The sequence below is a fragment of the Macaca nemestrina genome, chromosome X, assembly GCF_043159975.1.
Source record: "Macaca nemestrina isolate mMacNem1 chromosome X, mMacNem.hap1, whole genome shotgun sequence".
Lineage (NCBI taxonomy): Eukaryota > Metazoa > Chordata > Mammalia > Primates > Cercopithecidae > Macaca > Macaca nemestrina.
This window is the reverse complement of record NC_092145.1, coordinates 52,647,519-52,663,257: the sequence shown is the minus strand read 5'-3', so window position 1 is coordinate 52,663,257 and position 15,739 is coordinate 52,647,519. Positions and strand designations below refer to the sequence as shown.

Sequence of the window (15,739 nt, the reverse complement as noted above, 5' to 3'; positions counted from 1 at the left end):
GAGTTCGAGACCAGCCTGGCCAACATGGCAAAACCCTGTCTCTACTAAAAATACAAAAAGTAGCCGGGCATGGTGACACACACCTGTAATCCCAGCTGCTACTCTGGATGCTGAGGCAGGAGAATTGCTTGAACCTGAGAGGCGGAGGTTGCAGTGAGCCAAGATTGCACCACTGCACTCCAGCCTGGGCAACAGAGCGAGACTCCATCTAAAAAAAAATAGGAAAAGAAAAACTTACTTTTTCATCAGGGCACAGCACAATAAAACAGTGGGTTAAATTGTGTCCCCTCTGATTGGAAATGTGTATATTAAAGCATTTCCATTTGTCCTTGACCCTAAATCTACCTCGCATTTATAGATTTATCTCTTACCTCATCAGTGTAGGTTAGGTTGGGGTGTTCAGTGTAGAGGAGACCCTCCCAGAAAGTGGAATGGTTATCCTTCATTACCCCAACTTGTACAGGCTTTCCAGACCTTTGCCCACCCCTCTTAGTCTCCAGGACACTGTGAATACAGCAGCCCAGACCCCACTCCGCTGCCTCTCTCTGTCAGTCACCTCCTGCTGGCCCTGCCCCACATTATGCCTTCCAGCCGGTGACTATCAAGGGGCAGTAGAGCTACCTGGTGTTCCATCATATAGATGCCCCAGAGTATGATGTTGTTGTTGTTGTTGTTGTTGTTGTTGTTTTACGGTCCTCTTTTGCACTTTTAAGTTTTTTTCAGCAGAATTTGAATCATTTGAATGATTTCATAAAGGTTCATAAGCTAGGTTTTTAGGGAGGTAGTGTATTTTTTGGTGTTTGCATACACTTCTTTGCAGGGAAGTTTGATAATGGCGGTGCATTGGTGCCACCTTGTAACAGAAGCCTGAACTGCAGCCTGAACTAGTGTAAGCTGGAAGGTGAAAGGGAGGGACTGTGGCCCAAACTTACAAGATAGAACTTTCTGGAAGTCTGGTTGTAAAAGGTGGCATACACAAGCAAAAAAGATACTGAGGGCCTCTAAGCAGGAAGTACAGGTTTTTAGTATGTTAAAGAGAAAGAGGTATGTGAGAGGAACTAAAAGATCATTTTAACGTTTATGCGTTGAGACTTGTGGTTAAATAGCTAGAAGCCTATATAAGCAAAAATGGGATCAGACCATTTATGATTTCTGTAACCCACTTTTACTGTTATTGTGATTACCTTTCTGTATAAATATATTTTTATGATAACATTTGAAATAACTACAACAAAATTTTAGTGTCATTTTTTTTTAATGACCTGGGTATCATCTCATCATGTGGATGCCCTAAAATTTATTTAATTGGTATCCTAATTACAAAAATTTAGTTCCCTTACTATTTTTTTTCTATTACAAACAATAATATACTTAACCCTATGCTCATATAGACGCAAATATCTTTGTGAGCATTTATTTATAAGTTCCTGAAAATGTCATTTCAAAACCCTTTGAACTATAATATTCTTCAAAATACTATTACTCATTTATATTCCTTATATCACAGTATGAAAATACCTGTTTTTCCACACATTAAAAATAATGTGAATCATTAATCTTGTCTGCAAGATATCATTTTTTCATCATTATTTTTATTATAATTTGTTTTTGCTACCTTCTAGAATTCTATCCTATGGATGTAATATTATCAGTTTTACAACTCTGTGTTATTCAGAGTGTTCTGATAGCTCCTATTACTGACATTCTGTGGATTAAATCTTTTCAGAGTCTTTGCACCACAAAAGAGCACAGTTCTGGGCACAGTTCCTGTAGCTGTTTGTACTGGTGAGCAGAATGTGTTCCTCCTAGGAGAATTCTGGTATTGTGATAACAGAACATGATTGTCATATGAGAGAGAGTCTGTGTGCTGACAATTACGTTTCCCTCTTCCTTCTGCCCCTTTATGGCCTTATGTTCCATTTGGTCTCTAAATTCAGGCTCTGCAGTGAAGGAAGGGAATTGTCAGGATGACAGGCCTTAACACTGGATCCTCATCAACATCTTCCACTATGTCCTGAAGATAAACTTCTAAAAGAGAATTGTTGGTGCAAAAGGTGTACACCTATGTAACCCTTTGCAAGGTATTGCCGTACTGACACCCATAAAGGTAGTTCCATATAGGCTCCCCAGGTGGAGTCATGTGGCTGCAGAGGAATGAAGAAACTGGTAATGTTGACATCTAGTCACACAAGGCAGGTGCTGGACTTTGTCATGGATCAACTCTCAAGCCACTACCATAATTGGAGGATGTGGAAGTGATCAGAAGTTATCAAATTTTGCACACAAGCAAAACCCAAAGTAGCATGAGGGGAAAGGGGACAGTCACTGCTTGGAGGAACACAGGAAAGAGTCAGCAGATTGGGATATAGCAACAGTTGTATACATTCATGTTTATATGAAGCAGGTACATCAAATCAATATCAGAAGACCAGATCATTATCATATTTTTAACAGCTTTCTTGCAGCTAAACCTACAGACAATATAATTTACACATTTAAAGCTTATAATTTGATGAATTTTATTAAATGTATAGAGTTTTTCACCCATACCATAATTAAGTTTTAGACATTTTCATCACTCCAAAAAGTCTCATCATGCTTGAATGCAATTAATCCTTGCTTCCACCCCAGGCCTTAAACCACAGATATGCTTGGTGTCTCTGTGGATTTCTTTACTCCAGAAATTTCATGTAAATGCAATTATATAATATTTGGTCTTTTGCATATATCTTCTTCCACTTCACATATATTTTGAAGGTTCATCTATATTATGGCATATCCATACTTCATTCCTTTTATTGGCAAAGAATAATCATAATATATCACATTTTAGACACATTTAACAATTAATGGACATTTGGATTGTTTCCAGTTTGGGGCTATTGCAAATAAGGTTGCTACGTACATTTGTATACAAGTTTTTATGTAGACAAATGTGTTGATCTTGGGTGTGTACCTAGGAATGGAATTGCTGGGTCATATGATAACTCTATCCATGCGAGGAACTGCCAGGCAATTTTCATGACTGATTGTCTGGAGGAGCACAGACTTAGTTTTTCTTGTGATTAGACTAGTGTTATAGGTTCTGAGAAAGAATACCACAGAGTTGAAGTGCCCTTCTTGTCACATCATATCTGGGTTTACATAGTGCCCACATGAAGTCACTGGTGATAATGTTTCATCACTTGGTTAAAGTGGTGTCTGGCAAGTTTCTAATAACTATTTTTTCATTCCCTACTCTGTTCTTTAGAAGGAAGTCATGAAATCAGCCCTGCCCTCAGCAAGTGGGGTGCAGAATTAAGCTTGACCTCAGGGAGAGCAGACAGCTACATATTTCACTTAGAATTATTTGAAAAAGACAGTTTTCCTCCTCTCACTGATTTCTTTATTAATTCAAACTTTTGTTCATATTGGTATGGATTCATGTATACCTATGTTAAATGCTGGGATATTTTATTGAACAAATGCATCACAATAGAAACTCCAACATCTTGGTATCTGTGGTGCAGACTGGAACATGAGTGCCGGGGAGACTAGAGCACTCAGATTCCTGGCAGCCTCAGGGCACAAAGCTTTTTTTTTTTTTTTTTTTGCTTATTTATTTATTTATTTATTTATTATTATTATACTTTAAGTTCTAGGGTACATGTGCATAACGTGCAGGTTTGTTACATATGTATACTTGTGCCATGTTGGTGTGCTGTACCCATCATCTCGTCAGCACCCATCAACTCGTCATTTACATCAGGTATAACTCCCAATGCAATCCCTCCCCCCTCCCCCCTCCCCATGATAGGCCCCGGTGTGTGATGTTCCCCTTCCCGAGTCCAAGTGATCTCATTGTTCAGTTCCCACCTATGAGTGAGAACATGCGGTGTTTGGTTTTCTGTTCTTGTGATAGTTTGCTAAGAATGATGGTTTCCGGCTGCATCCATGTCCCTACAAAGGACACAAACTCATCCTTTTTGATGGCTGCATAGTATTCCATGGTGTATATGTGCCACATTTTCTTAATCCAGTCTGTCACTGATGGACATTTGGGTTGATTCCAAGTCTTTGCTCTTGTGAATAGTGCCGCAATAAACATACGTGTGAATGAAACTCCAGGTTCTATTACTGAGCAGGCATTAACAACATAGTTCCCCTGATTTATTTAACCTCTCCTAACTTCCTATAACCTGACCTAAACTATGGATTTCACAATAGGTTACTTGGATGAAGGTTAAGGTTAAAGGATATACAACTTAGAGTACGATATGATTACAGTTTTAATATTAGTTTTAAAAACATTAATATCGTCTCTCCCAGAAGAAATACCTGTTGTCTGACTGAGCCCCTGTCTGCCATCTTAAAAGACAGTTCACATGGTTCCCATTCGAAGGTCTCTTGGCCCTAGGGGAAGGATTTCACTTCCATCATCATTATCCTCATCATCACCAAGAGGGGTTGTTGAGTGAGCATCCATGAGGGAGTGTAAAATGACTAATCCCTAAGCCTTGGTGACTCATCATTCACAGAAGTCCCCGAGTACATGCAATGTTTCTTAACTTTCTTTCATTATTAGGATCCAAAGGAGGCTTTTTAGACATTCATTTTTTTCCTCATTAGCTCCTTCCTGCCTAGAACATGAAATTTTAATAGCACCAATATAGTGTAAACTGTTTGTGTGCTGTGTGGTTCATTGTAGTGCCACAAACCATTGTAACGTCTACCATCTTCCTACCCTCCAGAATCAATTTTCAGCCCCTTGGGGACAATATCTCCTCTGTTGAGAATGCATGGATATTGTGATGATGGTAAAAGCTGTAACTTCATTCCTGTCCCTTACTTGATGTATGACACTGGAATCCTTTCTTAGCCTCTGTCAGCCTGTTGTTGGTCATCTGTAAAAGGAACTCACAATGTCTTCCTCACAGAACTGTTCTGTGGGGTAAATTGGAAATCCTGTACAGAGCAGATGGCACCTAGTAGGACTTCAACAAATGTTTGTCCTGGCCCACCTTTTCTTTTCCTCTCAGAGAAATGATGACTGTCACCTAATCCAAACAGCATAACTGCCACAAAGACCACCAGGAAATGGAGCAGGAAGAAGTAGAACATGATGAATGAAGCACCAGGGCCATTTCTGTGTTGCAGGAGAACTTTGCTGAAGGATTGAGGGAGACTGAAGAAGCTCATTGAACCATTTTCTTTAATTCCTTGTCATTTTCTGCTGCCTTCTTTGATCTTCTAGATTGATATTGGAAAAGCAGTTTCCCATTGAGTCTCAAATGAAAAGAGAGTGCAGATGAAGAGGAGGTAGGAGTCACAAGCCCTTGACCTTCATACTAGACCCATTACCACCTACAGTACCTTGCAGTGGGATTTCATCTGCACCATCAGCTTCTTCAAAGAGAGAGAGGTTGTTGAGTGAGTACACATAAGGGAACAATCCTAGCAACATAAAAAACTACAAGTGTTAAAGTCCTAGACGGTCATCATCTCTAAAACGAGACCAGGTGTTGTCCTTTGAGGAGACTAAGAGTTGCATCCCCACTCCTGATCATTACTAGATGCCTCTGCAAAATTGATTTTCCATCAGTGAGTCTGAGTTGGTCATCTGTAAGCTAGAAATAATGATGCCTTCCTCACAGACTTCTTGTGAGAGAATTGCACAAGGCATACAATTGTTTCCATACTTTTAGCTAAGTTAGTGCTGTTATCCAGCTTTTCATTCTCTAAAGATAATGTTTCTGAGATTTCTCTAATAAGATGACCTTGGGATTGTTTTGATATGACTAGACATGTTGTGACCATGCTTGTATACCTTTTCTGGTGCAACACACATGCTTCTCTCTATAGTCCGTGATTAAGAGAGTAGCAGCTGATGGGGGCCTCATTTTGTTTTCTCATAGATGTTGCCGAATGTCTCTGCAAAGAGGTTGTACCAATTTGTTCTTCCCCATTAGTGTATGAAGTTCTTTTCACCTACATTTTCCATTTAAATGGGATGTAGTATAAACACACACTATCAGTCATCAGGGTTTATTTCTAAACTCAGTAATTATTCTATGATATATTCTGAGGCATAAATGTAAACTATGTCATTTATTTAAAAACGTGATAGAAAAAAAAAAAGGAATCTAACATTATAACACCAGGATATCAGATCAGCAAATACTTAAAAAGTCTTGTGAAACTTATCATTTGTTCAGATCTCTAAAGCAGGTGCTCTCTTATAGTTGGTTGGGATACATATTAATAAAAAGATTATACAGTTCAATTAGACAGTATAGCAATGTTAAATTTTCATGCTTTTTGAGGAAACAGTTACACTTTTGGGAATTTAGCCTCCTGGTATAGCAGGAAGAGCTCTGGCAGTCATCACTCATCTGTCCACATGACTCAAGAAGCTGCCCATTTTCCTAGCTGACTCAGAGCCTTCAAGTCCCCTCTTCCTGAGGCATTGTTTTACAATGTAGGTTTTACTATTATTTAGGATAGTGAGGCCAAGGGATCAGGATACAACTGCCATTAAGGAGATAGTTTGTTACTCAAAATTTCCAAGAGGAGGCACTCTCCATTCCACATAAGTCCACTCAGAGTCCACCAATTTAGGCGGGAGGTAAACGTGGCAAAAGCCTTTATTGTGGTTTTCTGTGGTAAATGACAGACAAGGCAGGGTAATTAGGCTTAGGACTGACTACTCGGAATAATTTCAGCAGGTTCTGTGGTGCAGGGGCTGTCCTAAGTTGTCTGGAATTGTTACCGGAAAGAGGCCCTGATCCAGACCCCAAGAGAAGGTTCTTGGATCTCACTCAGGAAAGAATCTGGGGCAAGTCCGTAGAGTAAAGTGGAAGCAAGTTTATTAAGAAAGTAAAAGAATAAAAGAATGGCTATTCCATAGGCAGAGCAGCCCCGAGGGCTGCTGGTTGCCCATTTTTATGGGCATTTCTTGATTATATGCTAAACACTGGAGTGGATTATTCATGAGTTTTCCAGAAAGGTGTGGGCAGTTCCCAGAACTGAAGGTTTCTCCTCATTTCAGACCATATAGGGTAACTTCCTGATGTTGTCATAGCATTTGTAAACTATCATGGTGCTGGTGGGAGTGTCTTTTAGCATGCTAATGCATTATAACTAGCACTTAATGAGCAGTGTGGACGACCAGAGGTCACTTTCATAGCCATTTTGGTTTTTTTGGGTTTTAGCTGGCTTTTTTACTGCAACCTGTTTTATCAGCAAGGTCTTCATGACCTCCTATCCCATCCTGTGACTAAGAATGCCTTGACCTTCTGGGAATACAGCCCAGTAGGTCTCAGTCTTATTTTACTTAGCTCCTATTCAAAATAGAGTTTCTCTGGTTCAAATGCCTCTGACAGAATCAGGCTCTGATATGATTAGGGGAGGGTACTATTGGCCTGGAATGTAAGAGCCCAGTAGAGGAAGTGTGAGTGTGTACGTGTAGTTGCTCTGGATTAATTAGTTTGAATATAAAATGTGTGCTCCTTAGGTGAGTTTTTTGTTAGGACTGGGAATTAGCTAACCTGGAAGGAGCAGTCCCTCCCCAGTTAGCAAGGCCTCAGATGCCAGAGCATCAAGCATACAAGAAATAGGAAAAAAATGCCACCACTGTTATCTATCCTTTGATCCAAACAGAAAAATCTGCCTCACGCTGGATACCCACTCCGGGTGGACCATCCAGGAGCCACTCCAAGCTTTGATATGGAGCAGTTCTCAGGTTCCTACTCCTAGAGCGACCTGTAGACCTCTGACGTCATTCCTGTCTGGGAGAAATCTCTCTTCCTCTCCCTTCTCTGTGTCCTCAGAGGTCCTCCCTTTCCTACAAGATAATAAGCAGCCCAATCCTTTCTTTAAGTTTTCATAAAAGATGGAAGAAATACTGGCTTCATGTGTGAAGCTTCTGCTTCTAGCTCTGCCACAAACCATTCCTGAAGCAAGGGGAAGGGTCACCAAACTTGGATCCTTTCTGGAAATGCCACCAGCACCCCAGGGTGCCCACATTGACAGATTCTATTCCTGGCTCTAGCAGTAGGCCTGGTGAGCAATGTCTTTGCCATCCTTCTCTGGTAAGGAATATGTGCTTTGTAGTCACATCCATCTGTGGAGAGAGAATAGCAATACCTCACTAGCAGGGCTGTTGTGTGGGTTAATTGCAACTACTAACGTGAAGAATGTAGCACTAGGCTTGGCTAAAAATCGGCTTCGTAAATATTAGCTGTCTTTCCTCTTTGGGGCCAAAAGTTCATATGACTCCTAACCTGCCCCCTCACCCAAGCTTCCTTAACCAAATTGCAGGTCAGAATCACTTTGGGATCCCTTTCTAAACCCTCACCTGAAACTCTTTTGTTGGTGAAATAGGACTTCTGTATTGAAGGCCATTCAAGTTATGAAGTTGTAATAATGTGGGCCTCAAAAAATATATACACCAATTTGGCACCAACATGTATCCAAGTGTTCATTGCCCCTTTATTCCACAAACACCAGGTGTTACCAGCTTTTGTCTTTTTTTTGTGTGTGTGTGACAATCTGATCTGCTTTTTGCCAGACTTTTCCCATTGGAAGAATCATGTCAGATGGTCATTAAACTTACGGATTCACAGGGTCACCCCTTAGACTTTCCAGATTTAAAACAAAACAAAACAAAACAGTATGACTAGTTGAATTTGAACTTCAGATAAACAAAATTATATACACTAAAACATTCAGATTTACCTAGATGTGCTGTGTTTTATCTTTCTATGCTTCCCATGGAAGACTCTGTATTAAACCAAGGTGCTCTACACAGTAGCCCCTGCTGAGCTGCCAGCAGATGCCAGCATCAGTCATCCATGTCAGTGAGCTTTTTTGGAAGTCCCAGGATGCATTTGTCTGTATTCAGATGATTGCAGTCCCTGGTGATAGATACCACATTGAGCAAAAATCATCCAGTGGAGCCTAGTGAACACACAAAATCCTGAGAGATAATAAATGGCTATTGTTTGGGACGTTTTGTTAAGTAGAAATGAATATCCAAAACATGTGAATTTGGTGAACTTTCCCTCTTTTTCTCTAATCTATTATACTGGAATTTGTAGAGATTCTGTTAGCCTTAAAGCCTTGGTAGGACTTTGTTATAAATTTTGCCATAATCTGCATATGAGTTTATGTGTGGGTATTGAATTATGAACATTTCCTTAATTCCTTCTTGAAGTGATTTTTCAAGGGAAAATTTCACAATATATGATTTTCAACCCGCTCTTGGAATTTAGAATCTAATTCAAATCTCCCTCCATAAAAGGAGCTTCCACTGCAATTACTCATTTTAAGGAATTCAGAGGCTGTTACTACATGCTACTCCCAAGCCATATGGAAAATCATATCTTCAGCAGGTTGCTTGATGAATATGCTATTGAGACAAGGGATATCTACCACTTGTGAACTGTTTTTCAAAGAAAGTGTCCTGAGATACTTTCTCCTGCTATAGGGATAGCCCTTGGCAAGGAGATTACTTTCCTTGGGTACGCATAGTCAGGGCTCCTCAGGAGACAGCACGTGGTTAACTGTTCATTGCACTCCTTGACCTTTGTGACTGTCCCAATGCAGCACTGCTGGATGGACTAATCTGTCCAGTTCTGGGGTTCATTCATAGAAAGCCCATGTGACAGTAAATCTAAGTCATATTGTCCAATATCACTTTTATGAGGAATAAGGTCAATGTATTATGCTTATTAGTTTTTTGTGATTTTTTTTTTAGTTGGTTTAGAGTTCAGACTAAGAGCAGGAAGGTATTTTGGGGGCTTCTTAAACACGAAAGCATTGTAAAGCAAGACCGTAGAAAGAGTTGAGGAGCCAGTGAGGCACAGAAAGGGGAGTAGAGCTGTAGGCCTGTTGTAAGACCCATCCCTGAGGACAGAGCAGAATGATTGCCCAGAAGGGCAGCTTACTATTTAGAGTTTTGAAGGGAGAGGACCTGGGTTGAACAACCCATTTCTCCTTTCAGATTTACCAATCAGTTAAGTCATTCCTGTGATAGAGAAGGAGTGAGTGAGTGTATAGAGAGGCTACATGTTTGTTTGTTTGTTTGTTTGTTTGTTTTTCATGGATGTCTCTTCACATGGAAAAAGTATCAAAAATGTAAGATAAAAATTTTCCAGGGTAACCCAATGTATTATTGAATTGACTAGATGTCTGCCTACTAAATGATTATATTATTATAGGCCTGCTTCCATGAAATAAATGTGAGATTCCTTAAATGACATTTTATGGTATTTTAGATCATTTAGATCATTTTAATCATAAATATGATTATAGATAGTCTCTAGTTTTCCGCCACAGATGACTAACCACTTAGCATGATGTGTGAGTTTTACAAGTTCACTCTCAGAGGGCTAGTTCATCACCAAGAGCCCTGGGGTACCTCCTGGGTCTCTGGATACTGGTGATACTCCTCTACTGTCACTTTTAAACAAATAAAATTTTTGACCACAGGGACCTGCTTTCTTCTACCAAACTGGGCAGAGTTCCCCCAATTGCCTGGATCCCAGCCTAGTTCCTCTAGTGAGTATGCTTTCGCAAGTGGTGGTCTAAAGTGTGAAGGTATTTTGCTTTCAGCTATAGGCAAAGGAACTATGCAAAGGCTTGTGAGATATAGAGGACAAGTCAATGCATCACAGTTGCCATGGAAACCTGAAGTTATTATGGGGCTTCTGCATCTTTTAATAGAGCAGAAGACCTAGAAGAATATGGCTATGAGAGCAAGGTCCTACCTTCAGGTGTCTGGGACTCAGCTGAGGGTGTGGGTGCCCCATGGTGGGGGCTGAACTGCCCTGGGATGAATGAGAGAGATATAGGGCTCTTTCTCACCCCAGTGAGTGTTGCGTATTCCTCCAGGGTGTCCTGTAGCTACTTTCCACATAAAGGCCAGACGTGGGAGGATGAGACTGATAATGACTCTCTTTGACCTCAGCTTCCTCCTCTGTAAAATGGGGATAAGAATGCTCACATACAGCCGGGCGTGGTGGCTCACGCCTGTAATCCCAGCACTTTGGGAGGCCAAGGCGGGAGGATCACAAGGTCAGGAGATCGAGACCATCCTGGCTAACACAGTGAAACCCCGTCTCTACTAAAAATACAAAAAAATTAGCCAGGCGTGGTGGCGGGTGCCTGTAGTCCCAGCTACTCGGGAGGCTGAGGCAGGAGAATGGTGTGAATCCAGGAGGCAGAGCTTGCAGTGAGCTGAGATCACGCCACTGCACTCCAGCCTGGGCAACAAAGCAAGACTCTGTCTCAAAAAAAAAAAAAAAAAGAATGCTCACATACAGGATTGCTGCAACCAGGATTGTAATAACACAAATGCAAGCCCATAGCCCTGTGGTTATTGCAGAATCAGGAATGCCTGTGTGAGTTGAGGTCACTTCTCATTCTTTTTCAATTTTGTTGTTAGAAGATAGATGAGGAAAGGAGAAGAAAAAGGTCCTAGTGAGAAACCCACTGATGACCCTTCTAATTGTTATGATCACTGCCCAATTGTATCAGTGTCATTGTTCACTAACCCAGTGCCTAGCATGGTGCCAGGCACATAATTACTCTAAGAAAGCACAGTGATTGCTGGATTCTTTCTCTCCTTATGCAGCTCTTCATGTGGATGTCTGAGCTCCTATCAGGTGTCTGAAAGAGGCAGATTCTGAGGATTTGGGTCATGATGGCTGCCAAAGCTTCTACGCCTGACTTAAAGGGCAACAATCCTAGGAGACCACCAGCACTTACATCCCTGGTAGGACATGACACCTGCTTATGGTGAGTTCATAGATCTGAACAAAAGCATGTGGTGGAATAGCTCCTGTGAGGTTCACAAAATAGCCTAAAAGTAAAGAAGCTACTTTCATCTCATCACTGGGGAAGACAGCAGGGGGAATTTCCTTTCATCAGCAGCTGCATGCTTTGAAGTAGCCCTTGACACCCATCTAAGTGATGCCTGCTTTGAAAGCAATGAATTACCCACACTGAAGAAAGAACTTGATCTTAATATGCACTTGTAGTAAATACAAATTTTTTTCTGACTGTATAAGTCATTCCCATGTATCTCCCAGTTGGGGGTTGAACTATGCAGTTGGTTGGAAGGTGTTCCTAGCAGTTTGATTCATGTATTAATATTTCTCCTTGCAGTCTATCAGCTTTAGCCTCATTTTACATTTTTTTAAAGACTTTACATCAGAAAAACAAAAATTGAGGGAATTCCACATGAATTTTAATATCAGCTTGTTAATTTCTAGAAAAAAATTTATGCTAGTATTTTGACTGGGATTCCATTGAAAGCACAGATCATTTTGGGGAGAACAGCCATCATAACAAAACTGAGTCATCCAACTCAAGAAAGGAAGAAAAGGCCTAGAGACAATCTACAGGTCAACTCTAGAAAGATCAATCTATAACAGAATAGAATAGTTATAGTACTTCCAATTTTATATTTGTGGTTAGAATTGAATCAGTTGAATTGTGTTTTTCTTCCTCACGTGATGAATCATGAATTCTTTGGTGGTGAGAGCGAGGGAGAGAGCATGTGGATACATCAGTGTATGTACATGCACATATGTATATGTTTATATCACTGAAGTTGTGATGAGTATCTATTGTTAGGAACACTTAAGGAGTGTTAATGTGGTCATGTCAGTCTCTTTCAATTCTTTGCACATTTTATGAACCAAATCAGAGTGATTATTCTTTGCTTTTTTTCCACCTTTCCTTGGCCAGCATGGTTACCATGGTGACTCATTGACCACTGTGGGATTTTGTGCAGACTGAGAGCATCCATGTATGATTCTCATCTGAATCACCCACACACAGTGGTCTGTCCACCAGACATAGTATTAGCCTTTGATCTTATATGCAATTGTTCACTTCTAAAGGGCTTAGAAGAAACTTGCTTTGCTTCTCTGAGGTTACATTACATAACATAAGAGGACACTAAGTAACTTAAAAGAAAAAGAAATGGGTTGTTGATATTCTTCTTCCTCAAATTTTATCAGGAGGTTAGAAGAAATATTACTGGAATCATACAGCATGCACTCTCTTGTATCTGGCTCCCTTCAGTCAACATAATGTGTGTGAGATTAATGTGTATTGCTGTTTGTAGTTGTAGATTATTCATTCTCATTGCTGTAAAGTATTATATTGTTTGGATATTTCATAATATAGTTACCTGTTATAAAAACTTGGGTATTTTCCAGTTTTTGACTTATCATGAGTAATGATCATATGAACATTTTTGTTTGTATCAAATAGATGGACATATATTTTCATCTCTCTTGGGTGTATACCAAAAAATAGCATTCCTGAGTCATAGGGTATGTCCGTATGTGGCTCCGTAGATACCACCAAGCAGTTTTTACAGCGTCGTTTTTTTCAATCTATATTCCCACCAGCAGTGTGTGAGAGTTTCACTTAATCCATATCCTCACCAACACTTGATATTTTCCATCTTTTCCACTTTTGTTGTTCTGGTGAGGTTCTCCTCCTGGTTTTAATTGTAATTTCTCCAAAGTGTTAAGTCCCTTTTAATTCAAAGAAGGTCTATCCTTTTTTTCAACCTTCTACCTTAGTCAGAGTTCTCCAACAAAACAGAACTACTCATAAATATATGTGTATATATACATGTATATGTGTGTGTATATATGTATGTATGCATACACATATACACACACTCGTATATATGTATGTATATATGTGTATATATTTATATATACACACACACACAGAGACATTGCAGAGATGTTACAGGTTCAGTTGTAGACCACTGCAATAAAGCAAATACCATAGTAAGCAAGTCACATGAATTTTATGGTTTCCCACTGCATATAAAAGTTACATTTATACTACTATAGTCTATTAAATATGCAATAGCATTATGTCTATAAAAATAGTGTACTTACCTTAATTTAAAAATACTTTATTGCTAAAAACTGCTAACAATCATCTGAGCCTTCAGTGAATCATTATCTTTTTGTTGGTGGAGGGCCTTGATGCCGTTGATGGCTAACAGATCAGGGTGGCGGTTGCTGAAAGTTGGCATAGTTCTAATAATTTCTTAAGATAAGACAACGATGAAGTTTGCTGCATCCATTGACTCTTCCTTTCACAAAAGATTTTTCCGTAAGCATGTGATACTATTTGATAGCATTTTACCCAGAGTTGAAGTTATTTCAAAATTAAAGTCAATCTTCTCAAACCCTGCCACTGCTTTATCAAGTTTATGTAATATTCTAAACCTTTTGTTGTCATTTGAATGATGTTCACTGCATATTCACCAGAAGTAGATTCCATCTCAAGCAACCACTTTCTTTACTCATCCAGAAGAAAAAACTCCTTATCTGTTCAAATTTGATCATGAGATTGCAGCAATTCCATCACATCTTCAGGCTCTACTTTAATTCTAGATCTCTTGCTGTTTCCATCACATCTGCAGTTATTCTTCCACTGAGGTCTTGAACCCCTCAGAGTCATCCATGAGGATTGGAATCAACTTCTTCCAAATTCTTTTTAATGTTGATATTTTGACCTCTTCCTCTGAATCACAATGTTCACAAAGTCATGTAAAATGATGAATTCTTTCTAGAAGATTTTTCCATTTACTTTGCCTGGGTCTACCAGAGGAATCACTGAGCAGTAGGCCTCAATAGTGGGCTTAAAGTATTCAGTAAACCATGCTATAAACAGGGGTGCTGTCATTTAGGCTTGTTGTTTTATTTCTAGAACGCAAGCAGAGTATATTTAGCATAATTTTTAAGGGCCCTAGGATATTCAGAACATTGGCTTCAATTTTAAGTCACCAGCTTTATTAGCCCCTAAAAAAAAGAGTCAGTCTGTCCTTGAAGCCTTGAAGCCAGGCATTGTTTTCTACTTTCTAGCTATGAAAGTTCTACATGGCATCTTCTTCCACTATAAAACTGTTTTCTCTACATTGAAAATACTTTGTTTAGTATAGCAACCCTCATCAATTATTTTACCTATGTCTCTGGATAATTTGCTGTAGCTTCTACATGAGCACATGCTACTTCACCTTGCACTTTCATGTTGTGGAGATGGGTTCTTTCCTTAAACCTCAAGAACCAACCTTTGCTGGCTCCAACTTTTCTTCTGGCTACACTTTTCTTCTGCTGCTTCCTCATGTTTCTTAGCCTTCATAGAATTGAATAGAGTTAGAGCCTTGCTCTGGATTAGGCTTTGGCTTAAGGGAATGTTGTGGCTGATTTGATCTTCTATCCAGGTCACTAAAACTTTCTCCTTATCAGCAATAAGGCTGTTTTGCATTCTTTTCATTCATGTGTTCACTAGAGGACAACTTTTAATCTCCTTGAAAAACATTTACTTTGTGTTCACAACCTGGCTGTTTGGTGCAAGAGGCCTAGCTTTTGGCCTGTCTCGACTTTTGACATGCCTTGCTCACTCAGTGTAATCATTGCTAGCTTTCGATTTAAAGTGATAGGCATGGGACTCGTCCTTTCACCTGAACATTCAAAGCCATTGTAGGGTTAATATAATAGCCTAATTGCAATATTGTTGTGTCTCAGGGAATAGGGAGGCCTGAGGACAGGGAGAGAGACCAAGAAACAGCCAGTTAGTGAAGCAGTCAGAGCACATACATGTATCAATTAAGTTAGTCATCTTAGATGGGTGTAGTTTGTAGTGCCTGCCCCAAAACAATTACAACAGTAACATCAAGGACCACTGTTCAAAGATCACCACAACAGCTATTACAATA

The 15,739-nt window shown here is 39.7% G+C and overlaps 1 protein-coding gene across 22 annotated transcripts in view; it reads left to right on the top strand.

Moving 5' to 3' along the window:
• The window catches only part of LOC105499789 (G protein-coupled receptor associated sorting protein 2), a 177,618-nt gene that overhangs the window by 110,783 nt on the left and 51,096 nt on the right, over window positions 1-15,739 (top strand). For 20 of the 22 annotated variants that reach the window (XM_071089169.1, XM_071089154.1, XM_071089160.1 and 17 more), the window contains one exon: window positions 11,615-11,778. The exons of the other annotated variants lie outside the window; for them this stretch is intronic. The gene's annotated coding sequence lies outside the window, so the exon portion shown is untranslated. The remainder of the gene's footprint in view (window positions 1-11,614; window positions 11,779-15,739) is intronic. 22 annotated transcript variants of the gene reach the window in all.